We start from the raw sequence: 14,333 nt of genomic DNA, 5'->3' as shown, positions 1-14,333 counted from the left end.
TTAGTCCTAGTTTTACAAATGTACGTATGACTTCCTCCCAAAAATACTAGTTCAATCCACGAAATAAGACACGTAGAAACGTACATTAGCACTGTCATGCATTATTATTACAACAGAGAAACATGAGACGGTAAGAAAAATTACTCAGAGGAAACGCACAAAATGTCGTGTTGTAAACAACAATGGCCGATTGAGTCGGAGACGCGTGAATTTAGTCCTAGTTTTACAAATGTACATATGACTTCCTCCTAAAAATACTAGTTCAATCCACGAAATAAGACACGTAGAAACGTACATTAGCACTGTCATGCATTATTAAGAGGGTAAAAAATTACTTAGTTGAAATGCACAAAAAGATCGTCCATCAACAGCAATGGCCGATCGAGCTGGAGATGCCTGCACGTAAATTTGGTACAAATTTGGTGAATTTGGTACAAGTTTTACAATGTAAACTTGATTTGCCCCGCAAAATACTAGTCAGTTGACGAAATACCTAACGTTGAAACCTTTACTATCATTGACATGCATTATCATTACAGCACAGAAATATGACAGGGTAGGAAATTTTCAGTTGAAACAGGAAGTCGCTTCGTAACAACAATGGCCGATCGGGCTGAAGACGCACGAGTTTTTAAAAATACTACAGTGCCGAAGTGCAAGAAGTACATAATGAAGTAAAAGAAAGTTTACAGCATTACACATGAATCAGATATAAACGGAAGAGTTATCAGGGGTGTACAATGATTAGATTGCAAAATTACTTTGCCGACTCGATCATGAATTGACGGGAATTACAAAAACAACAACAATAAATATACCTAATAGTGACTCATCTGTCGAAAATGGTAGCAAAATTGTCTGTAAAAATCAATGGGTTATACAATCCTTGAAAACAACGTAAACTAGACCCCGGAACAGAACGCGACTTGACTCGACAGCACAGGTATAGCGTCTTCTGTGTAGCTCCAGTGCTGCCAAGACGTCACTGTGTCATCACGTGACGTGTTAGCGTTTACATAACTGGTGCAGAGGATTATAACCCATATCGTACGGGTAAACACGCAAGTTTCTTTGTCTTTTCCGGCAGTTGCCTGTCCTTCTGTTTTTAAGGTCTATGATCAGCAGTAGCACATGAGACGGTATAGAACACTTGGGTAAGTTAGGGGGTCTTTTTGGGGGAAAAGATATAGAACACTTGGGTAACTTAGGGGTCTTTTTTTTTTAAGATATAGACCACTGTCATGGCCGACTGGTACAAACGTACGTCTCCTAGGTGATGGAAAGACCCACGTCTCCTAGGTGATGGAAAGACCCCTTGGCCTAGTGAAAATAGATATAGACCACTTTGGAAAGATATAGACCACTTTGGAAAGATATAGACCACTTTTTTGACTGGGCTTATAGATCACTTTTAAAAGATATAGGTCATTTTTAAAAAGATATAGATCATTTTTAAAAAGATATAGATCACTTTTTGCCCGGGCTTAGGCCTATATATCACTTTTAAAAAGATATAGATCACTTTTAAAAAGACACTGTCATGGCCGCCTGGTATAAACGTACGTCTCCTAGGTGATGAAAAGACCCCTAGCCTAGTGAAAATAGATGGGCTCGGTCACTCTGTGCATGGAGCCTGCTGTATACGAGTGTATTTTTAACCTTCTCGTGTCTATTTATAGACAGAGAAGGTATTAGAGTTGAAAACCAGTATGCTGGGGTCAACTTCCTCCGTCTGTCAAGACTTCCGTCTGTCAAGATCCGTTGACGTCATGCTATTGTGATGCGTCATATCTAAAACTGGTGGGGGTGTTTATGGCTCAGGTGAGGTGTAGGAGAACGATTTTGAGCTGTGACAAAAATCAAAAGGGACTTAGCGGCATAGCCACAGTGTTAAGCCTTTCTCCAAGGTTTCTAGTTGACTACGATCTATTACAGACTACTGAGCTGACGTTAGGGGTACTCACTTTGTGCTTGCTCACTCTATGTGCGCTAGTGTTTGGTACTGAGTTGCGTGGATATCCCCTCATGGCCTCACGTGATATGGGCCTGTTGCATAAACTGCAGATGATCATATGCCTCTGAGTCTGAAAACGGTCATTGTGTAAGCCTGTCGGCATTTTCCTTGCATTTTTTCTCATTTAATTTTGCAAAATATCGGCGAGTACCTCAATATTTCAAGATAACTCTTTCTTCCCATCGTTTCCTGGAGTTTCAGAGTCATATGAACGAAAATGAGTGAAAGTTTTAGACAGGAAAATCGGACGTCGGCCATGTTCATTGTTTACAGTACAATCAGAAGTTTATGTGGAGGAAATAACTAACAAACACTGTTCTGATGCCCGCCCTCTAGAGGCAGACCTTCCATAATTTTACATCACAAAGACAGTAATTCTGCCAATTTTTTTGTTTTTCAGTCATTTTATAAATTTTGCACTGCACAAGATGATTGAACAAATTGCAATGTGTGAATTTGTAAACTCAAAGAATAAAAATCCTTTTGTTACAGAGTAAATTATTTATTTGAAAAGAAATTTACTCTTAAACATTTTTAGCACATATTCTTTACACGGTCATGTATTTCAAGGAAAATATGCCTATTAAAAAACAGTAATTTCTTCACTCTCATTTTTTTCAATACTATGACAATCATCAGCCATGAGGTTTTACAAACACAAGACCAGATAAGCGTTTTTCATCATTTCCGCAGGACTCTTTGGAAAATCCATTAAAAACAGTTAAAAGTGACTTAAAATGATCACTTGGAATACATTTAATTTACAGATGCCAGGTTGTGTATATCACATGCACTCAGGTCAGTAGGGAAGTGCGTCATTACTATTTTGGACTGTTAATTCTTATTTCTGAATTATTTAACTTTTTTCCACATTGAACTATCTTTAGGCAGTTTATACTGTAGCTTAGAATTTTTTTGATTGATGTATTTAATCATCTCTTGGGTTATTTGGGTCCATATCCCACCTCATGCCCCCACATCATCAACTATTTACCAACAACTTCATGCCAACAACCAATTACCTGACTTGGCCACTCATTAGAGAAGGTACAGCGTCATTGACGGTATTTTTATTTTGCGGAGCAGCACAACTTCGAGCCGAACACGAAATGTAGGAATGTGGCACATAGGTTATTTGCTTCAGACGTTGAAAAACTTGGGAAAGTAGACACACTACCTACCCCTGACTTGATGAAGATTAATCATATGGCTACCTTTGGAGCTTATTCACAGCAGGGTAGTGATGTACACCATACGGCAGTCACATTGGATACGAGCGAGTCTTCCCGACTTTCTTGCAAATAAACGGGAACAATTGACATTCTTTGCAGTCAGCATGGACGATAAGATGTCAAGGGATAATGTGGTAAGTTCATTTGCTATGTATTTCATTACTTTTAATTTTCTTCGATCTAATAGATCATGTATTTTTAGTTCTATGTTGATATGCAGTATCGACCCGACCTGGCGTCGTCTGTCAAACAAGTTGGAAGGGGGCGCCGGGGCATGTACATTCACGATTTTAACAGTTGTATTGATATATTATCATTCTGCAACATTCGATAAAGAAGTAGGTAGTATGAGAAATGTGAAATTTTGCCTTTAAAATGTAAACTAACGGAGCGATGCCGTACAGCACCGCACTGTCCAGTGTACGCGGCGGTAGCGCCATGCCACGAGGCATGCAGTACAGTGCATGTTGTCCGTCAACACATTACACTTGGCAACGAATACGAGTTTGAAGGAAGAGGTTGGAAAACTGTTTAATTTTTTAATAATGTTTATAATGTTTCAAGTTCATTAGATCAAATGTATCAATTTTTAAAGAGAACTGACATATCCATTACGGTAGTCGATAGAATAACATGCAAACGCTAGGAGTAACGCGAGTGATACCGTCCGTGTGTACTAATGACCCGCGAGATAATAATACTGTTTGCGTTCGATCGTCCGGTACTCGCGTAAATCATGGAGTGAAAAATGTGATGATTTCATAAGTATGGTACTAATTTTTATCCTCTCCTTGCCTTCTCAAAAGAAAAGTTGTGAATCCCTTCATCGGCGATGATTTAGAGTGAAAATTGTTGTAAGGAAGAGTGTTTTAACCGCCGATTTTCATGGAAAGAAAATGGTGGAATTTGTCGATCTGCAGTGCATGCAATGCAGTCGACCGCCGCGCTGCCAAAATAATCCAGCATAGAACAAAAGGTAACCTGTCAATCATCCAGGGGTCTCTGCGAAATTGTTACAATGTTTCAGTTGTTCCATTCGACATCGACCCAGCTGACATCGCGATCGTTCTGCAATGGGACTTATGCCGAGTTTGTTTACAACTAACTAGAAGGCCTCCGTCGGGCTATCTTTCCACTTCTGCAATTCTGTGTCCATAGAAATTGTATAACCATTTCAGTCGGATTGAAAGTTAGAAGTCACTCACAATCTGCAGTATGTTCAACCCGTGAAACAGTGATAGTTTCGGTTACACGTACACCACGGTCCCTCTACTAGAGAGGTACCGATCGTGTGGTTACTTGTCCATCAATGCCTTATAAAACTGCATTGACTATAATGACAGGAAAACAAAATTAATGAAATATCACAGAAGCAGCACTGGTGTCGCTTAAAATGTTTTATTTCGGTGGTTAAACTGTTGGTGTATAATCACTCCAGTGATGTGATTCTACAGGTCATGCCATGTACTACATAGTACATAGCACGCTGCGCCGATGGGGCTACGCTACGGGTCCGGAGCTAATCGATGTGCAGGCTAGGTCTGTTTTCTGTACCTTTGATGATGTATATATGAGAAAGTCTGACCTATTTTGAAAATTGGGTCCTGTGTCGATTCGTGATTTAAGTTATCGCAGCGATGTTGAAACTTTACAACAATTTCTTTTGATAAACATACAGCACGGTACCGCAGCGAACGTATCTGCTGATCTTGGGCTAAAAGAAAGTGGGAAACCGCTTTAAACAAGCAAAAGGAAAAATAAATCTGCCCTCTTCTAATCCCACTGTTGAGTAGAGGACACGTCCAGCAATTTTCTAAACTGCTTTAAGAAAGAAACTGGAAGCTGTGCATGGGCTAGAACTGGAAGCACATACTTTGTAAACAGACGCAACGGGTCACCTACACGCGACTAGGTCAATGTCTAGCAAGGGAGAGAGACTTTGTAACAAATTTTTGATCGACAGTCACTCAGTGTGCATGATACCGGAAACTTTCTATGCACAAAGTCTGTGTTGTATGCTGTGTACTAAGTCTATTGTTTATTATGGCGGTCGGCCGGGGCAATCGAAATTGGCCGCTGTTTTGATGTCATTTCAAACGTCTCCTATCTGATCTACCGCCTGGTTATAAATGTTCACAAACTCCGTTTGTTTCCTAAAATTGAATCTGTTATCCTGATAAAGTGGTAAACTGTAAAATCACAATTTCTTTGACAAGTTACAATGTCAGACGTGATTTTTTTTTCTACGCAAAGTAGTAAGCATTAAGCAAACGCCTAGCTGCCAATGTTTACTTTTCTTCTGCGTTTAGTTCAAAGTTCATTGACTTTAGCACCAAATGTAAGGTGACACTGAAACACAAAGGAAATTATGCCGTGTTTTGAATGAGAGCTTGCATAGTTAAAAGCAATTACTACTATATCACCTTGTTTATACTTGTTTTAAATTCTGTTTCAGACCTGTGTTCCTAAGGTAAAAAAAAAACCTGTGAAAATGATGATAACTGTGAAAGTTTAAATAAAGTGACTAATCAAACAAAAAATCTAAGATTTGATCGTTTCACAATATTTCTTTCCTGTCAATGAACAAGAGCGTCAAACAAATCACACCCACTGATGTAAATTGCAAGCAAATTTATATAAAACACACACAGCCACATTATGTATACAATACTTTACTTTTATTTTGTGCTATTATTTGTATTCAGTATTATTTGCTTGCTTTAAGTGTTATAGTCACCTTTACTAAATTTGAAATAATTGTTTTATGCAGTGCCATATTTTTATTTATAGTGTCGATGGATTTTTAAAGAGAAAATCACCTCATTGTGTTATGTTTTTTTTTTCCAAATTTTTATCTATTACCTTTTCCACTATACTTTACAAAACCATGGGGAGGGGGTTAATCACATAATCTGGTGCAGATTGAGATTTATTTTCCATGCATTCAGCTGTTTAACTCTCCATGAATTTCATTACACTCTTCTGATAATTTATCTTCTTTTCAGGTGGCTGTTGATTCTAATCTGCTGATCGCCAAGAAATAACTAGGTTGTACACGTGAGACTTTCATCATTAGATGATCATCCCTAGGTTGATGCCAGTGAAATAATCGTGCCTCAAGGAACGTACAGGTGACCATCTACTCCACCCCATCCCAACCCGTCCTCCGTCGTCTGTGAAACATTCAACATCAAAGGTTTTCGTCATGGACTATTATTTCTGCAAAAATACTTGACTCATATTTGGACATATTTGAAGGATATTTTCAAAGCTTGGGAGAATAGCCGTTTTGTTCGTGAGAAGATACAATCAGTCATTGTGACACAACATTTCCTTGCTTCACAACTAATATATGATACATCAGGAAAGTAATGTGGATCCATAGTAATATTTGTATGTTCCAACGCAGTCATCGAAGTATTCATCATTGAAATTTAGGTTAAATACCTGAAAGATACAGTAATTAATTGTCACTGGGACACAATGCTTGGGTCACAGAGTAGGAAAAGAGCATGGAATATTATTTGAAGATCAGTTGAAAGCAGAACTATGGTTCAATACTTAGAAGGAACCTTTCAGGTTATGTTTTATTTCTGACATCATGAAGAAATAAAGTCAACTGTATGGGGAAATCATGTCAACTTGTGAAGTATGTGGTATCTCACCATGCACTTGGACAACCGTATTTCTATTACTGTTTTTTTTTTCTTTACATTGAAGCCCCCACCCAACCCCACACAAGATCTTTTAAATATAGAAAAATAAATACACTGCTAATCCTAAGAAATTGTTTTACCCATAGCTTTCTTCTTTCATTGATATGATTTGGTTTGATGTCCACATGTTTAGAAAAGGTCTGCAAGTACAGCTTCTGCTACTTAATAGCTTAATTATGAAAAAAGAGCACAATATCACAATACAGGCTACACTAAGTGAAAAATAAGAGGACCAGACTATCACTTGTTCCGTTCTGACTAAATAATAACAAATTTTACTGACAAGAAATTTGTGGTAATGTACAAACCTAGTACAATTCAACCTTTCTATTCACTCTCTGGATTCAATTCAACGATATCCCCTTACTTGAAGTATCCCCTTTTTCATCCTATACAAGGAGTCTCTCTCAGAATTGAAAACAAACAAACATAGAATTCCTCCCTAAGAATTAAGAGCAGATGATTCTCTCTTCAGATTCATACCTTAAAGAGAATATATCACATTTTTGCATTCATACTATAGATTGAGCCCCCCCCCTCCCTTAACCCAAAATTTATCCATAAGTTAAATGGATGAGTTGCAACACTTATAGATTATGGCACAGATGCAACCATCATGAGGGTTTGTAGATTTCACTCAAACAAAAGAATTATTGTAAATGTTATTTTATAGCCATGACATCTATGTAAAGTGCTATTCTTTCAAGTTATTCGAGGTTGATGTAATGAAGTGTAGTGAAATGTTTTCACAATTTTCATGTATGTTCCAGCAATTCACTGTATAATGTTTTTAAAGAATACTTTTTCAAAACATCAAATTCAGTGGATTTAAAATTGATCTTGCTTATAGGTAGTTTGACAATTTGAAAAAAAATCTCCTGATCAATATTTTTGCAAATGTATTCTAATCATTCTGTTTGTAAGATTTGTAGTTGTATATTTCAGACACTTTCTATGGTCTTTAAATGTATGTGATTCACATTTGCAAATGAAAACAAAGAAAGAAGAGGGTACATTTTCCCCCTTTAACTTCAAATATTGAATTTGAAATTGAACATGACAGATCAACAGTTTGTTTTGCAAATTTCTTTTGTTTTGCAAGTTTATTTTTAAATTGCACCTTTCAAATGTCTTTTTACATGGTAACACGGCAAAAAAAAAGCAGTTTCTGGTTTATCTTTTGATATGCAATAAACCAAAGTCAATTTAGTTCATTTGAACTGATTCAGTGGTTGGTTTGAATTTATTTGTTGATGTTTTTGTGTAAACATTTGTTGAATGAGTAAGAATGTTCGTTTGTTTGTGTGCTTGTGTGTGTGTGTGTGTGTGTGTGTGTGTGTGTGTGTGTGTTGTGCGTGTGTGCATGTGTGCATGTGTGTCCCCTTGTCCCGAAGGCCAAAAAGTGGGCCCTGCTGCCCCGAGGGCCACCTAGGAAGATTGGTCTTTGTCGATGAATGAGATCACACTTTCCCTGTTTATGGATTCCCTCCACCCCTCTCTTTACCCTTTGAAGGCCCCTCAGCCCCTAGGGCCTTATTTTGCCCTCCCTCTGTCAAGAAATGACAACATCCTTGTTTTGTTGTTGTTGTTGTTGTATGCCTCCCTGACATTCCAAATAATGAAACAGCAATGAATTGTTTTAGACTTCCTCTGTTAACGTTTGTGCAGTTTTTTCAAATTAAATCAAAGACATGCTCTGCAAGTATCTATTTATTAGACAACTGAATCAAACATGCCAAAAGTATCAAAATTTTCCACAGCTTTGTTCTTCCTCTTTTAACTTGATCGGTTAATATATCACTATTCATCGTTTTTCCCCGTAGCGATTGCTTCGATAAATTTAAAAAAAAAACAAAAAACAAAAAGCAAAACAAAACAAAAAAAAAAAAAAACACTTCCAAAATCTTGGACCATTTCAGGTAAAATCTATAATTATCAGGAGGGTAAATAGGATTAACTTTTTTCTTTACTTGTGTTGGCAGAATGGGGACCTATTCCATCATTTAAATAAGTGTCTGTTTGAAACATTTCCAAATTTCTAATAGAGGCAAATGATTCATTCAAATGAACCTATAATTTCTTGGCTGAGGGGAACATCAAAGAAAAAAGGCCCTCGGGGCCTTAATAAAGTCCTGCAGGGCCTATACAAAAACAAGTGTAATCCAATTCAATGGCCAGGAGAACTCTTTTAATTTGGCCCTCGGGGCTGTATTACCCCTATTTGTAACAATCAACCCTATTTTTATATATAATCCCATGGTATTTTTCTCTGTTTGACGTCATCGTATACGAGTGTTTTTCGCGGAGCCGTACAACTTCGAGCCGAAGGCGAGAAGTTGTGCGGCTCCGCGAAAAACACGAGTATACGATGACGTTAAACGGAGAAAAATACCATGGGATTATATATTTATCACATGAACAGTCTTCTTATTTTTCTTTTGATGTGAATGGATCAAAATTATCGTAACAATTGCATGAATTTCGTCGCTATTTGTGTTTTACTTACGCGGATTACTTTCATTTAAAGAGTAAAGCGGCCCGTCACCCAGGAGATACTTTCATTCATAAATCCCATCAAGCTGAAATTTGCTACATGAAATGGTATCTCCACCAACCAGACATACGGATTCTGTCACGTGAACCTGTCAATCATTGTCTCGCGCAGTACCAATGCCAAGGCACGTCGGCCATCGATCGGTACGGTGCGCGGTGGACATAACTTTCATCGTGCTAGCGACGGATAGCCATAGTATTCAGAGTTATTCAGAATATTTACAATAGATTTATGAAGTAAATGCAACGACACGATCAAAACAGTAATTCTCATTCTCAGAGATTCCGTGGCTTTTCAAAATATCACACAAGTTTACGACCGTGGCGAGCGCGAAATATTCCGTTCGATGACACACAGAGTGTACCTCATTGCATGTTTATCCGGGATGTTTATGCCCACAACGCTGCCGTCACCGGTCTCTGCCATGCCGGTGTCAACTGGTTAATCCCGATCTCGGTCGTCAATGTTTTCATCTTAAGGACTTTGACGTTTGCAGTGACATATATCTCACCCGTAGATACATCCTAATTTTACTTGACGGAAACTCTGTTTTGAGTGTTGTCTGAGTCAACTTTCGAAGTACATCGGATTCCACAGCGCTGCAATGCATAAGCTTATAGCTGATGTCTTCGCTAGCGCTACAGCCTTACGCGCTACAGGTTTGATTCCGAGCAAGAATTTACAGAATTTGTTGTATGATGAAGGAAATTTATCGTTTTTAGTCGAATAACTTCATGCTTGTGCCTGTATGTCGCTTTCCCGAAGATTATACTGTACTCATTTATTCAGTTGAACTTCCGTTGAGGTGTAGACCCCGGGGGTGTAGATTTCAGGTTTATCGCCAACAGGGATCGCCAGGTACGACGTCCACATTGAGCCTTGCGAGGCGACGCGACTGGATCGGCGGTATCCCCATTCGATTCTTGAGAACAGCTATAGTTTTAGCGACTAGAAATTTCGCTGGACATGCCTTCTATGTTTCCATGTGTGGATTTATCGGGTCACCTTTTTTGTAAAACTGTCATGAGAGCACGGCATTGGTCACGACAAATCGGTCTATGTTCACATCGCAGCCCGCATGTATGAACGGTACCATGCAAGAAAAAAGTTCCGGTTGATGACGTACAACAGGGGTAATTCGGATTTCTTATCCGTCCTGTTCTACGTCACACAGGTGGGAATTCGGGCCAGTTCATGTGATAAGTAACAAAATTTAATTTTCAAAAAACTTTGCCGTATGTGTTGAAATATTGATAAAATATGCATATTTGTATGTTTGAGGGCAATTTTCTTTTTTTTCCTTGTCAAAACTCATTTTTCCGAAACTGCTTTTGTTACAAATTGGGTTGATTGTTACAAATAGGGGTGACATGTGTCAACCCTATTTGTAACAATCAACCCTATTTGTAACAAAACCTAAATTTCACAAAGAAACTTGGCCGTATTTGATGAAATCTTGATGAAATATACATATTAGTATGTTCGGGGGCAATTTTCTTTGTTTTCCTTGTTGAAACTCATTTTTCCGAAAATGCTCGTGAGATTAAATTTTCGTTGTGCAGGTTCCTAGGGATAAGAGCCCTACTCGTAAGATATAATCAAGTCGTGCAGATACATGCCAAAGGTTTGTTTCGGGGCAATTTTCACCATTTTCGGTCAAAAATGTTAAAAATCTTGTTTTCTGACCGAAATCATACTAAACCTATATGGGGTTAACTTTTGTTACAAATTGGGTTGATTGTTACAAATAGGGTTGACGTGTCAACCCTATTTGTAACAATCAACCCTATTTGTAACAAACTTTAACCAACTTGAAACAAAACCTAATTTTCTACAAAACTTGGCCGTATTTGATGAAATCTTGATGAAATGTACATATTAGTATGTTTTGGGCAATTTTTATTTTTTCCTTGTCGAAACTCATTTTTTCCGAAAATGCTCGTTAGATTAACTTTCGTTGTGTAGGTTGCCTAGTATAAGAGGCCTACTCGTAAGATATAATCGAGTTGTGCAGATAGGTTTGTTTTGGGGCAATTTCCCCCTAATTTCGGTCGAAAATGTTCAAAATCTTGTTTTCTGACCGAAATCATACTAAACCTATATGGGGTTAACTTTTGTTACAAATTGGGTTGATTGTTACAAATAGGGTTGACGTGTCAACCCTATTTGTAACAATCAACCCTATTTGTAACAATCAACCCTATTTGTAACAAAATTTAACCAACTTGAAACAAAACCTAATTTTCTACAAAACTTGGCCGTATTTGATGAAATCCTGATGAAATGTACATATTAGTATGTTTTGGGCAATTTTTATTTTTCCTTGTCGAAACTCATTTTTTCCGAAATGCTCGTTAGATTAACTTTCGTTGCGCAGGTTGCCTAGTATAGAGGCCTACTCGTAAGATATAATCGAGTTGTGCAGATAGGTTTGTTTTGGGGCAATTTTCCCCAATTTCGGTCGAAAATGTTCAAAATCTTGTTTTCTGACCGAAATCATACTAAACCTATATGGGGTTAACTTTTGTTACAAATTGGGTTGATTGTTACAAATAGGGTGACGTGTCAACCCTATTTGTAACAATCAACCCTATTTGTAACAAAATTTAACCAACTTGAAACAAACCTAATTTTCTACAAAACTTGGCCGTATTTGATGAAATTTTGATGACATACATATTAGTATGTTTTGGGGCAAAATTTATTTTTTCCTTGTCGAAACTCATTTTTTCCGAAAATGCTCGTTAGATTAACTTTCGTTGTGCAGGTTGCCTAGTATAAGAGGCCTACTCGTAAGATATAATCGAGTTGTGCAGATACATGGCAAAGGTTTGTAACAATCAACACAAAATGGTGAAAATTGCCCCGAAACAAACCTTTGGCATGTATCTGCACAACTCGATTATATCTTACGAGTAGGCCTCTTATACTAGGCAACCTGCACACCAAAGTTAATCTAACGAGCATTTTCGCAAAAAATGAGTTTCGACAAGGAAAAAATAAAATTTGCCCCAAAACATACTAATATGTATATGTCATCAAAATTTCATCAAATACGGCCAAGTTTTGTAGAAAATTAGGGTTTGTTTCAAGTTGGTTAAATTTTGTTACAAATAGGGTTGATTGTTACAAATAGGGTTGATTGTTACAAATAGGGTTGACACGTCAACCCTATTTGTAACAATCAACCCAATTTGTAACAAAAGTTAACCCCATATAGGTTTAGTATGATTTCGGTCAGAAAACAAGATTTTTAACATTTTTGACCGAAATTGATGAAAATTGCCCCAAAACAAACCTATCTGCACAACTCGATTATATCTTACGAGTAGGCCTCTTATACTAATCAACCTGCACAACCAAGGTTAATCTAACGAGCCTTTTCAGAAAATATGAGTTTCGACAAGGAAAAAATAAAAATTGCCCCAAAACATACTAATATGTATATTTCATCAAGATTTCATCAAATACGGCCAAGTTTTTTAGAAAATTAGGTTTTGTTTCAAGTTGGTTAAATTTTGTTACAAATAGGGTTGATTGTTACAAATAGGGTTGACACGTCAACCCTATTTGTAACAATCAACCCATTTGTAACAAAAGTTACCCCATATAGGTTTAGTATGATTTCGGTCAGAAAACAAGATTTTGAACATTTTCGACCGAAATTGGGGAAATTGCCCCAAAACAAACCTATCTGCACAACTCGATTATATCTTACGAGTAGGCCTCTTATACTAGGCAACCTTCACAACGAAAGTTAATCTAACGAGCATTTTCGGAAAAAATGAGTTTCGACAAGGAAAAATAAAAATTGCCAAAAACATACTAATATGTACATTTCATCAAGATTTAATCAAATACGGCCAAGTTTTGTAGAAAATTAGGTTTTGTTTCAAGTTGGTTAAATTTTGTTACAAATAGGGTTGATTGTTACAAATAGGGTTGACACGTCAACCCTATTTGTAACAATCAACCCAATTTGTAACAAAAGTTAACCCCATATAGGTTTAGTATGATTTCGGTCAGAAAACAAGATTTTTAACATTTTTGACCGAAAATGGTGAAAATTGTCCCAAAACAAACCTTTGGCATGTATCTGCACGACTTGATTATATCTTACGAGTAGGGCTCTTATCCCTAGGAACCTGCACAACGAAATTTAATCTCACGAGCATTTTCGGAAAAATGAGTTTCAACAAGGAAAACAAAGAAAATTGCCCCCGAACATACTAATATGTATATTTCATCAAGATTTCATCAAATACGGCCAAGTTTCTTTGAAATTTAGGTTTTGTTACAAATAGGGTTGATTGTTACAAATAGGGTTGACACGTGTCACCCCTATTTGTAACAATCAACCCAATTTGTAACAAAAGCAGTTTCGGAAAAATGAGTTTTGACAAGGAAAAAAAAGAAAATTGCCCCAAACATCGCTATTACATTTGCATTTAACATACAAATATGCATATTTTATCAATATTTCAACAAATACGGCAAAGTTTTTTTGAAAATTAAGTTTTGTTACAAATAGGGTTGATTGTTACAAATAGGGGTGATACACGGGCAGGGGGGCCTACTTTTTGGCCCTTAGGTCACAACCCTTACGAAATTAAAGCCTTGCGGCGAACAGTTCTGGTAAAGTCTTCGTAATTGCCCGGTAAGTTTACCACAAATGTTGTGGTAAGCTTACGCATAGCTTGAGATTTTCGCATGTTGATGGATTTTGCGGCGCACATATTGTGGTATGCTTACCACGACACTCAAGCATGTCCTGGTATTTTTGCCACAAAAGTTTAGGCTTTGCAGAATTTTTTTGC

The 14,333-nt window shown here is 37.3% G+C and overlaps 1 protein-coding gene across 1 annotated transcript in view; it reads left to right on the top strand.

The window, feature by feature from the left end:
- Positions 1 to 14,333, top strand: part of LOC139115819 (nucleoporin Nup37-like) — a 600,123-nt gene that overhangs the window by 440,919 nt on the left and 144,871 nt on the right. The window lies entirely within an intron of this gene.

Source organism: Ptychodera flava, chromosome 2 (assembly GCF_041260155.1).
Source record: "Ptychodera flava strain L36383 chromosome 2, AS_Pfla_20210202, whole genome shotgun sequence".
Taxonomy (NCBI): Eukaryota; Metazoa; Hemichordata; class Enteropneusta; family Ptychoderidae; genus Ptychodera; species Ptychodera flava.
The sequence above is the reverse complement of the archived record's forward strand: the minus strand, read 5'-3'. Positions and strand labels throughout refer to the sequence as shown.